The sequence below is a fragment of the Phascolarctos cinereus genome, unplaced genomic scaffold (assembly GCF_003287225.1).
Source record: "Phascolarctos cinereus isolate Bilbo 61053 unplaced genomic scaffold, phaCin_HiC Scaffold_1;HRSCAF=81, whole genome shotgun sequence".
Taxonomy (NCBI): Eukaryota; Metazoa; Chordata; class Mammalia; order Diprotodontia; family Phascolarctidae; genus Phascolarctos; species Phascolarctos cinereus.
Genome location: NW_027555514.1, coordinates 230,254,514 through 230,268,737, shown reverse-complemented (window position 1 = coordinate 230,268,737; position 14,224 = coordinate 230,254,514).

Below are 14,224 nucleotides of genomic sequence, written 5' to 3'. Positions count from 1 at the left end.
TCTGAAAAGAGGTTTTCTGTTTCCTTTGTTTGGTGAGATTAAAGAAAGACCACCAGATCTGAGAAAAGTGAGGGTAATATTGTGGAGTGCCAGGACACAGCAAGAGCGTAACTGGGCCAGAAAAAAAAGATGAATCTTAAATGTGTCATCCTTTTTGCCCAAGAATAACCCTAATTTCAAGCCTCCCAAGGCCTACTGCCCTTGAATTTCAGCAATAGTAACAATAGAAATCAAAATACTTGAGTTCTTCAAGGCCCTGTGATTGCTTTAGAATGAGTATGTGCTCTACTAAGCATTTTGCTGCCTTTACTGAAGTAGGTAGTCTTTAAAAAGAGTTGAAAGGGAATAAAAATTAATCATGGTTATCTATTGAACTCCTCCTAGTGACAGTTCTAAACTTTCCCTTCTCTACTCAAGCTGTCCACATGGTCCTCTCCTTAACCTTTTTCAGCTAGGGCCCTTGCCTCATGCTTCACTGAAAAAAAAAATGAGACCATTGTTAGAAACTCTATCTTCCCCCCAGTTCCATAATTCAAATCACTTTAACAGCACCCTACCCCATTCTTTTACCACTCATTCTAGTCACAGAGTGTGAGGTGGTCAGGTCCCTTGCCAGTGCAAACCCCTCTACTTGTGCCCTCTTGTCTGCTAGGGCAACTTGTCCCTTCAATCATTCCCTCCCCAGTTTTCAACTGCTCCTTATCCCCTGGCTCTTTCCCTGATGCATTCATATTGGTTCAATTATCATCCTTTGAAAGCAAAAGACAAAGATGAAGAAGAAGAAGAAGAAGAAGAAGAAGAAGAAGAGAAGAAGAAGAAGAAGAAGAAGAAGAAGAAGAAAGAAGAAGAAGAAGAAGAAGAAGAAGAAGAAGAAAGAGGAGGGGGAGATGAAGAAGAAAGAAGAGGAAGAAGGAAAGAAAGGAAGGAAGGAAGGAAGGAAGGAAGGAAGGAAGGAAGGAAGGAAGGAGGAAGGAAGGAAGGGAGGAAGAAAGAAAGAAAGAAAGAAAGAAAGAAAGAAAGAAAGAAAGAAAGAAAGAAAGAAAGAAAGAAAGAAAGAAAGAAAGAGAAGAAGAAGAACCTTGGCCCTATTATTTCCTTCAAGCTACACCTTGAATGTACACTAGTACATAGAAAAACTCTTTAAAGAGAAGTCTGCACTGTTTTTTTCCACTTTCTCATCTCCCACACCTCACAAATTTATAATCTGATTCCCATCCCCACCTTGGCTGGAATTCCTCTTTCCTAGCTCATCAATGACATCTTTATTGCTAAATCCAATGGCCATTTCCCAAGTTTTCATCCTTCTTAATTTCTCTACAACATTGATGATCTTCTCCCACTGTACACTCTCTCCTCTCAAAGGTTTCATGGCATTGCCCTGTGAGAGGGTTTTCTTCCTGTGTGAATGCTCCATCTTGTTCTCCTTTGCTGGATCTTCGTCCATGCCCTGTTCGTGTGTGTGTGTGTGTGTGTGTGTGTGTGTATCTGTGTACCCTACAGGGCTCTGTCCTATGTCTTCTTTCTCTCTACTTCTACTACAGATATTCTTAACATTCAGTCTATGAATCTGTTGATAGGTTGCTAGCTAGCTAGATTACATAGACAGACAGATACAGAGATATAGATAATTCTATTTTGATATAATTGGTTTTCTCTGTAATTTTATCTATTTTGGTTTTGGGATTTTTTTGCATTTAAAAACATGATTCAGAGAAAGGGTCCATAGGTTTCACTAGACCATGCCAAAGAGGTCCATGAAACAAAAAGATTCCCTGCTTTACTTTTCCCTTTCTCTCCCAGTAACCTCATCAGCTCCTGCGGGTTCAACCCCTCTCTCTATACAAATGATTCCCAAATCTCCACATCCATCCCTCATTTCTCTTCTAAGCAGTCTTGTATCTCCACCTTCTCAATAGATATCTCCATCTGGATATCCCATAGAAATTTCAAACCCAACCTTCCCCAAAACTGAATTCATTACCTTTTCCCCTAAACCCACTTTCTCTTCCTAACTTCCTACTTTCCTGTCAAGAGTGTCATTTTTCCAGTCTCAAGGTTCACAACTTAAGGGTCATTCTTTTCACTTCATTCTTACTGGCCTCCATATTAAATCAGATCTTATCTCCTGTCATGTCATATATCTATTTTCTATACGTAACACATTTTACTCATCTGTAACCACGTCGTATCCTCCAAGAAGGAAAGTAAGTTCCATGAAGACAATGACTGAGACACTTTTGTACCTGTGTTCCCAGAACCTACCACAGTGCTTCACACATAGCATATGCCTAGTAAATGCCTGTTAATTGATTGATTAATTAGGGATATGTCTACAAATAAGGGGCAATATATGAGCTATAGTACTGCAAAGAAGGATTGGTGAGATTGATGGGAAGAGAACTTTAGAGCAGTGTCCTGAAAGACAGTGGTGAACAGTGTCAAGTGCTACAGAAAGGTTAAGAAAGATGAAAACTGAAAAATGCTTATTGATTTTACAATAAAGAGATCACTGGTGACCTGGAAAGAGCAGTTTTAATCAAATGGTGGGAATGGAAGCCAGATCACAAGGGGTTGAGAAGTGAGTGGAAGGTGATAAGGAGGAAATAGCTAGTAACAGACGAGCTTTTCTAGGAGTTTCACTATGAAAAAGAGCAGAAATATAATGACAGCTTGAAGTGATGGTAGGGTCAAGTGAAGGTTTTATAAGGATGACAGAGTTCTGGGCATGATGTGGGTAGCAAGAAAGATACCAGGGCATAAGAAGAGGTTGCAAATAAAGGAGAGAGAGACAGAAGGAGAATTATTGAAAGGCAAACTTATACAGTCAATATAGATTTTGATCTGGAAGGGACCCTCTAATACAGGTCTTGAAATATAGCTTTTTCATTTTACAGATAAGGAAACAGATCTGTAAAAGGATCAGAGAAATGAAATTATTTTCTCCAGGTCATGAAAACAGTAAGTGGCAGAATCAGGACTTAAATTCAGGTGCCCTGATGCCAAATCCAGTGTTCTTTCCCCTTGAAAGAACCAAACTACCTCCTCCAGAGGAGATGGAAAGGATTAGAATCAAGAGCTCAAGTATAGGGATCCACCATTGGCAAAGAAAAGGACCACTTCATCCTCCAAACCTGGAAAAGAGGATGAAAGAATGAAAAACACTGCTGAGATGAGATTTGTCATTGAGGTTTAGGGAGGAAAGGGATTGCTTAAGGGATGGCCTCATTTATTTCAACAATCTATAAGGTGATGTCCTTTGACAAATACAAGAGGGGAGGAGGTAGTTTGGAACAGCCATTCTGGGTAGTGCAATCAGTGAGGAGTGAAAAGATTGGTGCACAGCAATGAAGGACCCATTGGATATTAGATAATGTCATTTTGTAATAGGCCTAGTCAGGATAGTCTAATGACTTTCTCTAGCTGCACTCATCAGGATGTGAGTAAAAAGGTGAAATAGCAGAAGCAATACAAGGTTGGCATAAGGAATGGGATGAACAGCTCAAGCAACAGGGGAAATAATTCAAGTGTCAAGGAAAATGTAGAGTTAAACTACTTAATGGAAGGGTCGAGATTTTGGATACAGGAGAGTGAAACCAGGGCAAAGTAGGAGCAACGTCCTAGGAAAGCAGGAATGTGTATAGTGCCCGGAGACTATAGTGACAACAGAGAATAGGTTTAAGTGGGGTGAAGCACAGGGAACAATGGAAGGACAGGAGTTTATGGCAGCTAGAGGAATTTCAGGCATTTATTAAGTGATTACTATGTGCAAGGCCCCATGCTAAGTTGTGGGAAATCATGCATAGATATATAAGACAACAATATATGAAGAGCAAAAGCCAAAAGAATATTTTTTTTAATTGAAGAAGGGCATAATTTGGGGTGGGATAGAAGGATAGAACAAGAAAAGGTAGGAGGTAGTACTCAAGCTAAGTCTTGAAAGAAGCCAGAGGTAAAAAAAAAATATAGAGGTAAGGAAACTTAATTTAGGTAAGCCAATTTATCTGAAACATGGTACATGAAGGAAAGTAATGTGAAATTAGATTGGAGCCAGCTTGCAGGACTTTAAATGCCAAGTAGGGGAGTTTGTATTTTATCTCAGAAGCAATGGAGAAAAAGAAGTGACAGAGTGAGATGTGTGCTTTAGGGGTACCAGACAAGGGAGAGATTGAAAGCAGGAAGACCAATTAGAAGACTATTGCCACCGCTTAGTAAGAGTTGATGGGGGCCTGAGCAATGGTGGTAGATGTATGATCAGAGAGAAGAGGGCAGATTCAAGAGTCGTGGGAGCAGAATTGGCTCCAATATTTTCAAGGAATTAAGTCAAGAAAACCTCATAAAAACTTCTCGTTTCAACTAACAAAAAGAACAAAGATGGGTGCTTAACCACAGGACTGAGGAGGGCAAATATATATTCTGTAAATTTTCCTATAAGCCAATTAAGGCTGCAAGGCACATTGTAGTAATTAAAATTAAACTATGCATTCATTTTCTTCAAGTTACAGGGCCTGAGTGATCCGTTTAGGCATATAGAGTAAAGAGACCTGATCATTTTGGTTGCTAGATTTTAAAAATCACTAGACCTCAGTTGTATTTTTGTGCCGCCCACAAGAAGAACTGCTCATCTCATCTAAAAGTGCCATTGTCTCTACCCCACCTTCCCAACCACTTACAAGTTTTCTCCTGTTTTCTGATTATTCCAAGCCTTTTGAGCTGCCAGGAGGAATTTATTCTCCAGGGTGCACAGTTTTTTGGTTTGTTTTTGTTTTCCCTCTGCTGCGTAGTTACCAGGAAAAGTCAACTTCTTTGGGATCAAAAGGGTTTCCAATTTCTGTGATCAACTGTATGCAGTTAGGTATTTTCAGAATGTCCTGAATGTGGAAGTACTCAAAAGCCCATAATCTGGATAATAACGGTCTACGATGGCCACATCCCTCAGCAAAGTCTCTTCAAACCTGGGTCAGAAAACTCACAGTGTCTTGTTTGGCTCAAATGCACTCCAAGCTGGATTGGTTAGAGTATTTCTTTAACGTTACATGATATGGGGTGATTTGAGGTATCATTCTGTTCTACTTTCTCTCCCTGAAAGACCTGTCCAAATCCTTTCCCTAGTTAATTGTGAAGGAATGCTGCTCCAGAGACGGTAGGTTGGAAGTGCTCAATATATCAATCCAGATACACTTCTAATGAAAGGCAAATTAAGCAGCATTTGTTTTCAGTTCATAGGTCTCCTTTAGAAGATGGCTTTTGAATGAAAGTGAAATACCTTCAGTTGCCCAGTATTGGAATTTGCAAATTCAGACATGCTAAAGACCACCATCCGCAGCTACATTTTTAAAGGACTGAGCCCAAGCAATTTTCTGTCCTTCCATTTTCACAGCCAAACAGTTCACTTGAAAGAATTGAGCTGTAACTGTGTTCTAGGGGATCTAACCAGAGAGGACCCAAACTCTTTCTGTTTGGGTCACCACAGCTCATTAAAGCAACTATGGTAAGGAGGATAGGTAACATGTTCATAGAGCTAGGGATAGGTCTCCTGCAGAAGGTGGGATGTGAGCTGAGACATTTTTGCCAAGAGGCAGAAATGAGGAGAGGAGCCATTTCAGGCATGGGAGGCAGTCAGTAAAAGTCATGGTGTTGGGAAATGGAGAATCGTGTGAGGAACAAGAAAGCTAACGTTACTGGGTCCTAGAATAATCAGAGGGGAGTAAAGTGTAAACATACTGGAAAGGAAAAGAGAGGACAGGTTGTGCAGAGCATTAATTGCAAATTTAATAAAATGCAAATAAAGCATTTTATATTTTATGCTGGAGGTTATAGGGAGCGCTAAAGATTGTTGAGTAGGAGTGGTGACATGGTCAAGCCTGCAGTTTTGGAAAATCATTTTGATAGTTGAGTACAGGATACATTTGAGTCAGGGAGAATAATCAGAAAGCTATTGCTATAGTTCAGCTAAGAGGTGATAAGGACTTGTACCAGGGAGTGGCTAGGTGAATATGGGAGGTATGGTGAAAGATCATTAAAAGCCAAAATGGATTCATCAAAATAGGACATACAAAATTAACACCAATTATTTTTACTAGACTTGGTCATCAGGAAAAGGCTATCAATATAGTCTTCCTAGAGTTTAGAAAGGCATTTGACAAAGTGCCTTACATGACTTACATGGTTTGGATAAGGACGGAATGAATAAGCATTTATTAAACACCTAAATACGTGGCACTATCCTGAATGAAACAGAAGTCAGAAAATCCTTGCTTTCAAGAAGCTTAGACCACAATAGGTGATAGAATTCATATAGGTGACAAGGATAGTAAGTGTCATCGTCAGATGAGCTGTCCAGGAGATTTAGAGGTATTTAGTCTAAAGAAGAGAAGGCTTACCAAGAATATGCTTACTTTCTTCAAGCATTTAAAAGTCTGTCATGTGGAAAGAGGATTAGACTAGTTCTGCTTCGTTCCAGAAAGAGGAATGAGGTGGAAATGTCAGGGATGCAGATTCCAACTCAGTATAAGGAAAAAGTTTCTAACAATAAGAATTATCAAAAAGTACAATAAAACTTAAGTAAGGTAACAGATTTCTCTTCACAGGAGATCCTCACATATAGGCTGAACACTTACACATTAAGCACAGGGTTGAAAGGATTCTTGGTTAGGCGTGAGTCAGAGTAGCTGCTTCTCAGGTCCCTTCTGACTCTGAAATTCTGATTCTGTGCATTGGCAAAGAGGATTGACCATCTTTGCGAAATTCTTTCTGGTCCTTTGATTCTATGGGAGTGTCCTTAACCCCTCTTTAAAATTTTCACACTTTTATCAATTACTTAGATGACAATATAGATGCTGTTCTTGACACACCCTGACTCAGGTCATTCTCCAGTTAGTATAGGTTCAATATTGGGACAAAATGAGATATATCCAGGTCATTCAACCGTTAACAAAAGGAGATTTACTTATCCATGGCAGGAGAAGAATATTGAAAAAGGATATTTATTGAGAATCCCTTGATTTAATTCAGCTGAGGGAAGCTCCCATCATGACTCACTATGGAAGCATCTGAGAGGCCCCCATATCCTTAGATCTTTGTGGCTACTTTGTATTTGGGCAATGAGGAAGTGACATTAACAGTCTCCACCTTTAGTCTCCTGACCCAACCAATTCATAGAGATCACCTCGATACCTTTTAAGGAAAAAGATAGCCTAACTTGGTGGAGGGGGGGAGTTAGGATAATGCTCCACAAATATCATGCTTATCAAATTTGCAGATGCCATAAAACTATGAGGGATAGCTAATATGTTGAAGTAGAGAGTCAGGATATAAAAAGATCTTGACAGACTGAAATGATGAACTGAATCTAATAAAATGGAATTTAACATGAATAAAAAATATAATATGAATATGAAAAATATATAATATTTGGGCTAAAAAGTTCAAGTATATGATAGAGAAGATATGACTAAAGAGCATGTTTAAAATATGAAAGCTTTAGATATGAATTCAAGATAAGTCAAGAGTGTGATATGGCCATCAGAGAAGCTAATTCATTCTTAGGTTTCGTTAAGGGAAGCATACTATCAAAAATGAGGTAGACAATAGTCTTTCTGTACACTATCCTGGTCAGACACATATAGAATGGTTCCGGACAGCACACATTATGGAGAACAAGGATAAGTTTGAGCACATCCACAGAAAGGGGATTAGTGTGTCTGAGTGACTAAAAACTGTGCCATAAGGTGATCAGTTACAGAAAATGGACATTTCAACCTGGAGGAAAGAAGATTTAGAGAGGATGCACACGATCACTATCTTCAAGTAGTGACACAGGCACAGTGCCTGGCCCTTATGTATAGCAGAGGCTTAATAAATGCTGATTGACTGATTGATTGAAGGCCTGTCATGGGAGCAGAACTATAAACAGTGAGGGAATTCTGTAGAACAAAGACTCTCAAACTGGGATCCGCAAACTTGATTTTTAAAAATATTTTAATAACTCTATTCAATATAATTGGTTTCATTTGTAGTCCTCTGTATTTTATTTTATGTATTTAAAGTCACGATTCTGAAAAGGGGCCCATAGGTTTCACCAGACTTCCAAAATGATCCATAACACACACAAAAAGGCTAAGAGCTCCTATTAATGATAGAGATTTTCTGCTCAACATAAGGAAAAGCTTCCTTCATTACATCTGTCCTAAACTGGCTTAGGTTTTCTTAAGAGATAATAATTTCTTTTCAGTAGAGGGTCTTCCATTTGGAATTATAATCCCATTTGTTTGGGATGTTGTTGAAGGATGTTGCAGATATGTACTAGTGGTGGAGTGGACAGAAAGTTTGAATTATGGTCAGAGAGATTTGAATTCAAATCCTACTTCAAATACTTGCTATGTGACCCTAGAAAAGTCACTTAACCTCTCTGTGCCTCAGTTTCTTCATCTATAAAATAAAAGGGTTGTAGGCCCTTCTAGCTCTAAACGTATAATTCCATAATTCTATGGAATAGCTATCATCTAAGTTTCTAAGTTTTAAGATCATTTTATTTGGGAAATTGCCTTCCTTCTTTACACTCTAGTATTGTTACCATAATACCTGTGAAAATAAATGTAAATGTATAAATATATTTTCCATAAAAGAAATCAGATCACCCTTCTCTGCTTTCTCACCAAAAAGGAAAAGAGGAAAAAAGATACTAGGTTTCAATAAAAGAACCACTATACCATGCCACTTTTTTCTGCAGTGGATCCTTAAAATCCTGTATTATCCAAGGAGAGTCCAGGGTTGAAAATCTCACCAGGGTTTTAAAGAAATATATTTGTGGAGGAGCATACACTTGCCTTAAAAGTTTCAAATTTACACTCATCCTGAGAACATTTAGCCTATTTACACTTGGTGCTAAATGAGAATTATATATTAAGTGGTATAGTGGAAAGAATATTGTTCTGAGAATTGGTAGACTAGTTTTAGCTCTGGTTCTGCCACTGACCTCTATGTGATTCTGGACAAATCACTTTGCTTCTCTAGGTCTAGTTTCCTCTTTCTTTGGAGTAGATTGTCAAAGCCCTGGGAAAGCCCTGGGTGATGAAGGGTTAACAATAAGAAGCCATTGCCTATGGGCCCAGGTAAAGAAGGATTTTAGTCTCTAGACCAGAGCTCTAAAGACAGCAGGGACCTTAGTGGCCAAGTTCTTTGTTTATTGGTTACAAAAAGTCTTGTAGCTGGTCAAGAAGCTTGAACATTCCAGAAATAAGTTACTAGGCAGAAATAGAAAACAATACAGCTGGGTAGGACAAAAATGAGTTAAGATGAAGGGGCTGGAGTAGAATCTATTAATGCATCAAGTGAATTCAAAAGACTAAGGTTAACAATGAAGCTATTAGACAATAGTAAAAACTATATATATAGTTAAAAGAAATAAGTAAGAAAACTATTTTATGCTTAAAGGTATTATATGCAATGAAAGAATATCAATTCATATATATATATATATATATATATATACATACACACACATACACATGTGCACACACACATATATATGTATATATACACCAAAAGTCATGGTATCTAAATAACTGAAGATAAAGCTTATTGAACCACAAGAAGAAATTGAAAAAAACAATAATAGTTATGGAACTTAATGTGCCCTTTGCAGACTTAGATAAGTCTAACAAAAAGATAAGCAAGAAAGGAGATTGGAATAGAATTTTAGAAGTTAAATATGGTATACCTCTGATGGTTAATGAATAGGAATCACAAAGAATATACATATTTTTCAGCTTTACATGTCACCTTTACATAAATTGGTCATGTGCTTTATAAGGCATTAAAAAAAACTTCAGGGGCAGCTAGGTGGAGCAGTAGATAGAGCACCAGCCCTGAAGTCAGGAGGTCCTGAGTTCAAATCCAGCCTCAGACCAAATACTTGACACTTACTAGCTGTGTGACCCTGGGCAAATCACTTAACCCCAATCATCTAAAAACAAAAACAAAAAAGTCATAAGTGCAGAAAATCAGATACGAAACACATTCCTTACTAACCACAATCTAATAGAAACTATAATAAACTGAGTAATTTGAAGAAAGGATTCAAACTTAAATGGGGACTAAAAATCATGGAAACAATAGATCATTTTATCAAAAAAAATATGAGAAAACATGCCAAACCTTGTAGGATGCAGCCAAAATAGTCCTTTTCTCATTTGAAGGGTTTACTTTTGCTCCTATAGGCAATAGGGAGCCACTGAAATATATTGAGTAAAGAGGTAGCATAATTAGAATTATGTTTCTAGAAAATCACTTTAGTGGTTGAGTGGAGGGTGGATTGGAGTGAGGAGAGACTTAAGATAGGCAGAACCACCAGCAGGCTAACTGTAGTAATCAAGTCATGAGGTAATCAGGGTCTGTATCAGAGTGGTAGCAATATTAGAGGAGAGAAGAAAAATGACTGTATTTGAGAGATGACGCGAAAGTGAAATTGAAAGGCTTTGGCAACAGCTTGGTTAAGTTGGGGGAGGGGGGTGAGAGATAGTGCAGAATCCAGGATGACTCCTAGGTTGTGAGCCTGAGGGACCAGGAGGATGGTATTGCTCTCGATAATAGTGGTAAGGGTGGGGGGGAGGGTTAGGAGGAAAGATAATGAATTCTGTTTTGGACTCATTGAGCTTAAGATGTCTAATGGACATCCACTTCAAGATGTCTAAAAGTCAATTGGAGATGTGAGATTGGATATCAGGAGAGAGATTGGGACAAGAAAGGTAGCTTAATATCCAATCTATATAAGGAATTGATGAAAAACTATATAAACAAGAGTCATTCCCCACAAGAGAAATAGTCAAAGGATAGGAATAGGAAGTTCTCAAATGAAAAAATGGAAGCTATCAAAAATCTTATGAAAAAATGCTCCAAATCACTAAGAACAAGAAAAATGCAAATTAGAACAATTCGGAGGTTCCATTTCATAGTCATTACTTTGGCAAATATGACAAAAGAGGAAAATAGCAATTATTGGAGATGCTGAGGGAGTATAACCACATTGGTTCACTGTTGGTAGAATGGTGGACTAATCCAATCATTCTAGAAAACAGTTTGGAACTATACCCCCAAATCATTAAGCTGTGTATGTATGTGTATATATATATATGTATGTATGTATGTATGTATGTAGTTATGTATGTATGTATGTATGTATGTATGTATGTATGTATATGTATATACTTATATTTGGTCCTGCAAAACTGCTATAAGGTATGTACCCCAAGGAGATCAGAGGGAAAATACCTATGTATACAAAAATATTTATAATAGCAATTTTTCTTGCAGCAAAGAACTGGAAACTAAATAAGTATCCATCAGTTTGGGGGAAGGACTAAATAAAGTGTGTTATGTGAACGTGATGGAATATTAATTCACCATAAGAAATAGTGAATATTATAGTTTCAGCAAAATATCAAAAGATTTGTATGAACTGATGTAATTTTGAGAAAAAAGTACAAGAGAACAAATTAAGCAATGATCACAATAATAATAATAGTATAAGAGGAAACAACCCTGAAAGATCTCAGAACTCTGACCAAAGAATTGACCAATCATGACTTTGAATGATTCAGGATAAAATATACTTCCTACCACTCAAAAGAGAGGTGATTAGCTAGACTCTAAAGACATAAAATTAGACATTCAGTCTCAATCATGGCCAATGTATTGACTTATTTTGCTTGACTATATGTATTTATGACAAAGGAAGGGGTAAGAAGGAGGTATATTAATGATCAATGATAAACATGAAAAAGAACACAAATAAAGCATTTTTAAGCATATAAGGAAAATGCTTTTTTGCAGTGTGTCAAACTTAAATAGAACTAGATCCCTGCAGGTGACATATTGACTTAGAAAACCACAAATTGATATTATCTATTTTGTGTGTGTTTTTTTACTTGTTTTGTTAAACATGTCCCAGTTACATTTAATCTGGGGAAACAAAAAAAGAACAATTTTCTTACTACCATATAAAACTTATATTTCCTTAAAAAAAACACTAACAGAAGTTCACACTTTTTTGATATAATCCTTTGTTCTCTGAAACTTTGAAATGTTGTTGATTGTTTAGTTCATAATCAAAAAGAAAAAAATTTAAAAGAAAGGAAAAGTATTTTCAGGGCTATACTATGAATATTCTCTCTGAAGGATGCTGGAAAGAATTCCATGCCTAGTAATGGGATATTCCCAATGGAAGGTGTCTGCCTTTATAATTCACCCTGAGACCTTGTGCCAGAACCCAAGTTTGGTGACCTCCAGGGCATGTGATAAGACTTTTGAATTTAATTAAATCTGTGATTCATCAAGCCTAGGAATATTTAATATGAGATGACAAGGCAAAGCTATATAATATAGATGCCTTTGCCAAATTTTTATATTTTCAAATACAGAGGATATTTTATCACAATTACATCAGTGGACCAGGGAAGAGAAAACAGAACAGCAAAGGGGTGAAGATGATGAAGTAGGGGAATGAGGAGTTGGAATCTGATTCTTAACTACACTGTCAATTTAAAGTAGAGGGTAGTGAAGGACTCAGAATCCCAGCTTTCCCATTTCTAAAAACAAAACAAATATCTCTCTCCCAACCCCCAAAGGCAAGACAAGAAAAACCTACAGCAGTCATTTTAAAACAGATTACTCTAAATAGTTTGCGAAGGACTTACTGGGAGAGTAATGTACAAGGAAACCAACATGAAACCATCAATGGGAAAATGATCCCAAGTCTCCAAACACTATCTAATGTCAGACCCCACAGTAGAGAGGAAAATAAAAAGATCAATATGTCCCCCAGGAAGCTAAATGAACAATTCATGCCTGTTTGTCCCTTTGCCACTAGCAAAGTTCAGTCCCTCCTTTTCTCTTGTGGTAACCTTGTAACAGATTTCCCTGCCTTCAGTTTTTCCTCACTTTAACCTATCCTCTATACCATGGGGTTCTTAATCTGGATCCTTTGAAGGGATAGATTTCAAGAGATCCATCAACTTGGATGGGGAAAAAAAGTACTTTATGTAAATTTTTTCACTAACCTTTGTTTTCCTTTATAATCCCGTGTGTTTTATTTTATGCATTTACATTGTTCTGACAAGGGGTCCATAGATTTCACCAGACTATCAAAAGGGTCCAGGACACTAATATGATATCATATTAACCTCCCTTGCTTAATGTCTTCGGAGCTGTTACTCTTGTGTAGCAAATAAAGTACAAACTCAGCCTGGTGTTCAAAGACCCTCCACTTTGTGACACTACCCTACCTTTCCAGATTTCTCTACCCCTGCTACTCTAGTCATGCCTTATTTTCAAGCCAATCTGATCAACTCATTTCCAAAAATATAGCTTACATTTGCCCACTTCTGCATCTCTGTTCATTGTGTTCTCCTCCTGGAACATTACCCACCCCCATCCCCAAGCTCTCCATCCCTGCCTATTGAAATCTCATTCATTTTTCATGATTTCCCTGACCTTCCCATTCCCCCATCATCCCACTCCCATCCTAGACTGCACTCACTTTTCTGAATCATTTAGAACTTTATACCTCCCATGATGATGCCTCACTACAGCTATTCATGCCTATGTCGGCAGCATAGTGTTGGAAATAGGACCAGATTAGGAGTCAGGAAATGTAAAATATAATCCTGTGTCTGTCTCAGACTAGCTATGTGACCTTACATAAGTTAAAAAAAAAAGACAAAAAGCAAAGCTGACTGAGTAGGAGAATGGGAAGGCATATATTCAGAAATATTACCTTAATACCAATGAGTCATTCCTTTTTCTATCCTGTCAAATGCAACTGTATGATACAGATTGACTAAAACCAGATCCACTTTATGGCCTCTGTTTCACACCATTTCTAATAGGAAATGGATCAGACAAGATCCCCTCCACCAAGCATTCTGTCAGGAAATTGGTCACTGGTGAGCGGTTCTGGATAAGCAACCTTGTATTGCTAGAGTCCAAATCTCCTGACAGCATCTATTGTAACTTGGAGGCATGGGAAACCACTTCATCACCACAAAATGTGCTTTGGAGCAGGGCCGAAGTCAGGAATGGGAAGTGTGATAAGTGGGGAAATTCCCTTGAAGTCTTTGGAGCTGCTCAAAGCCATGAGCTAAGGAGAGTTCTTTCAAAGCTCAGAAGAGAAATTCCATTTTCTCTTTCCTACACACCAGTTTTTCCATTTCAGACTTGAGTCTTGCGG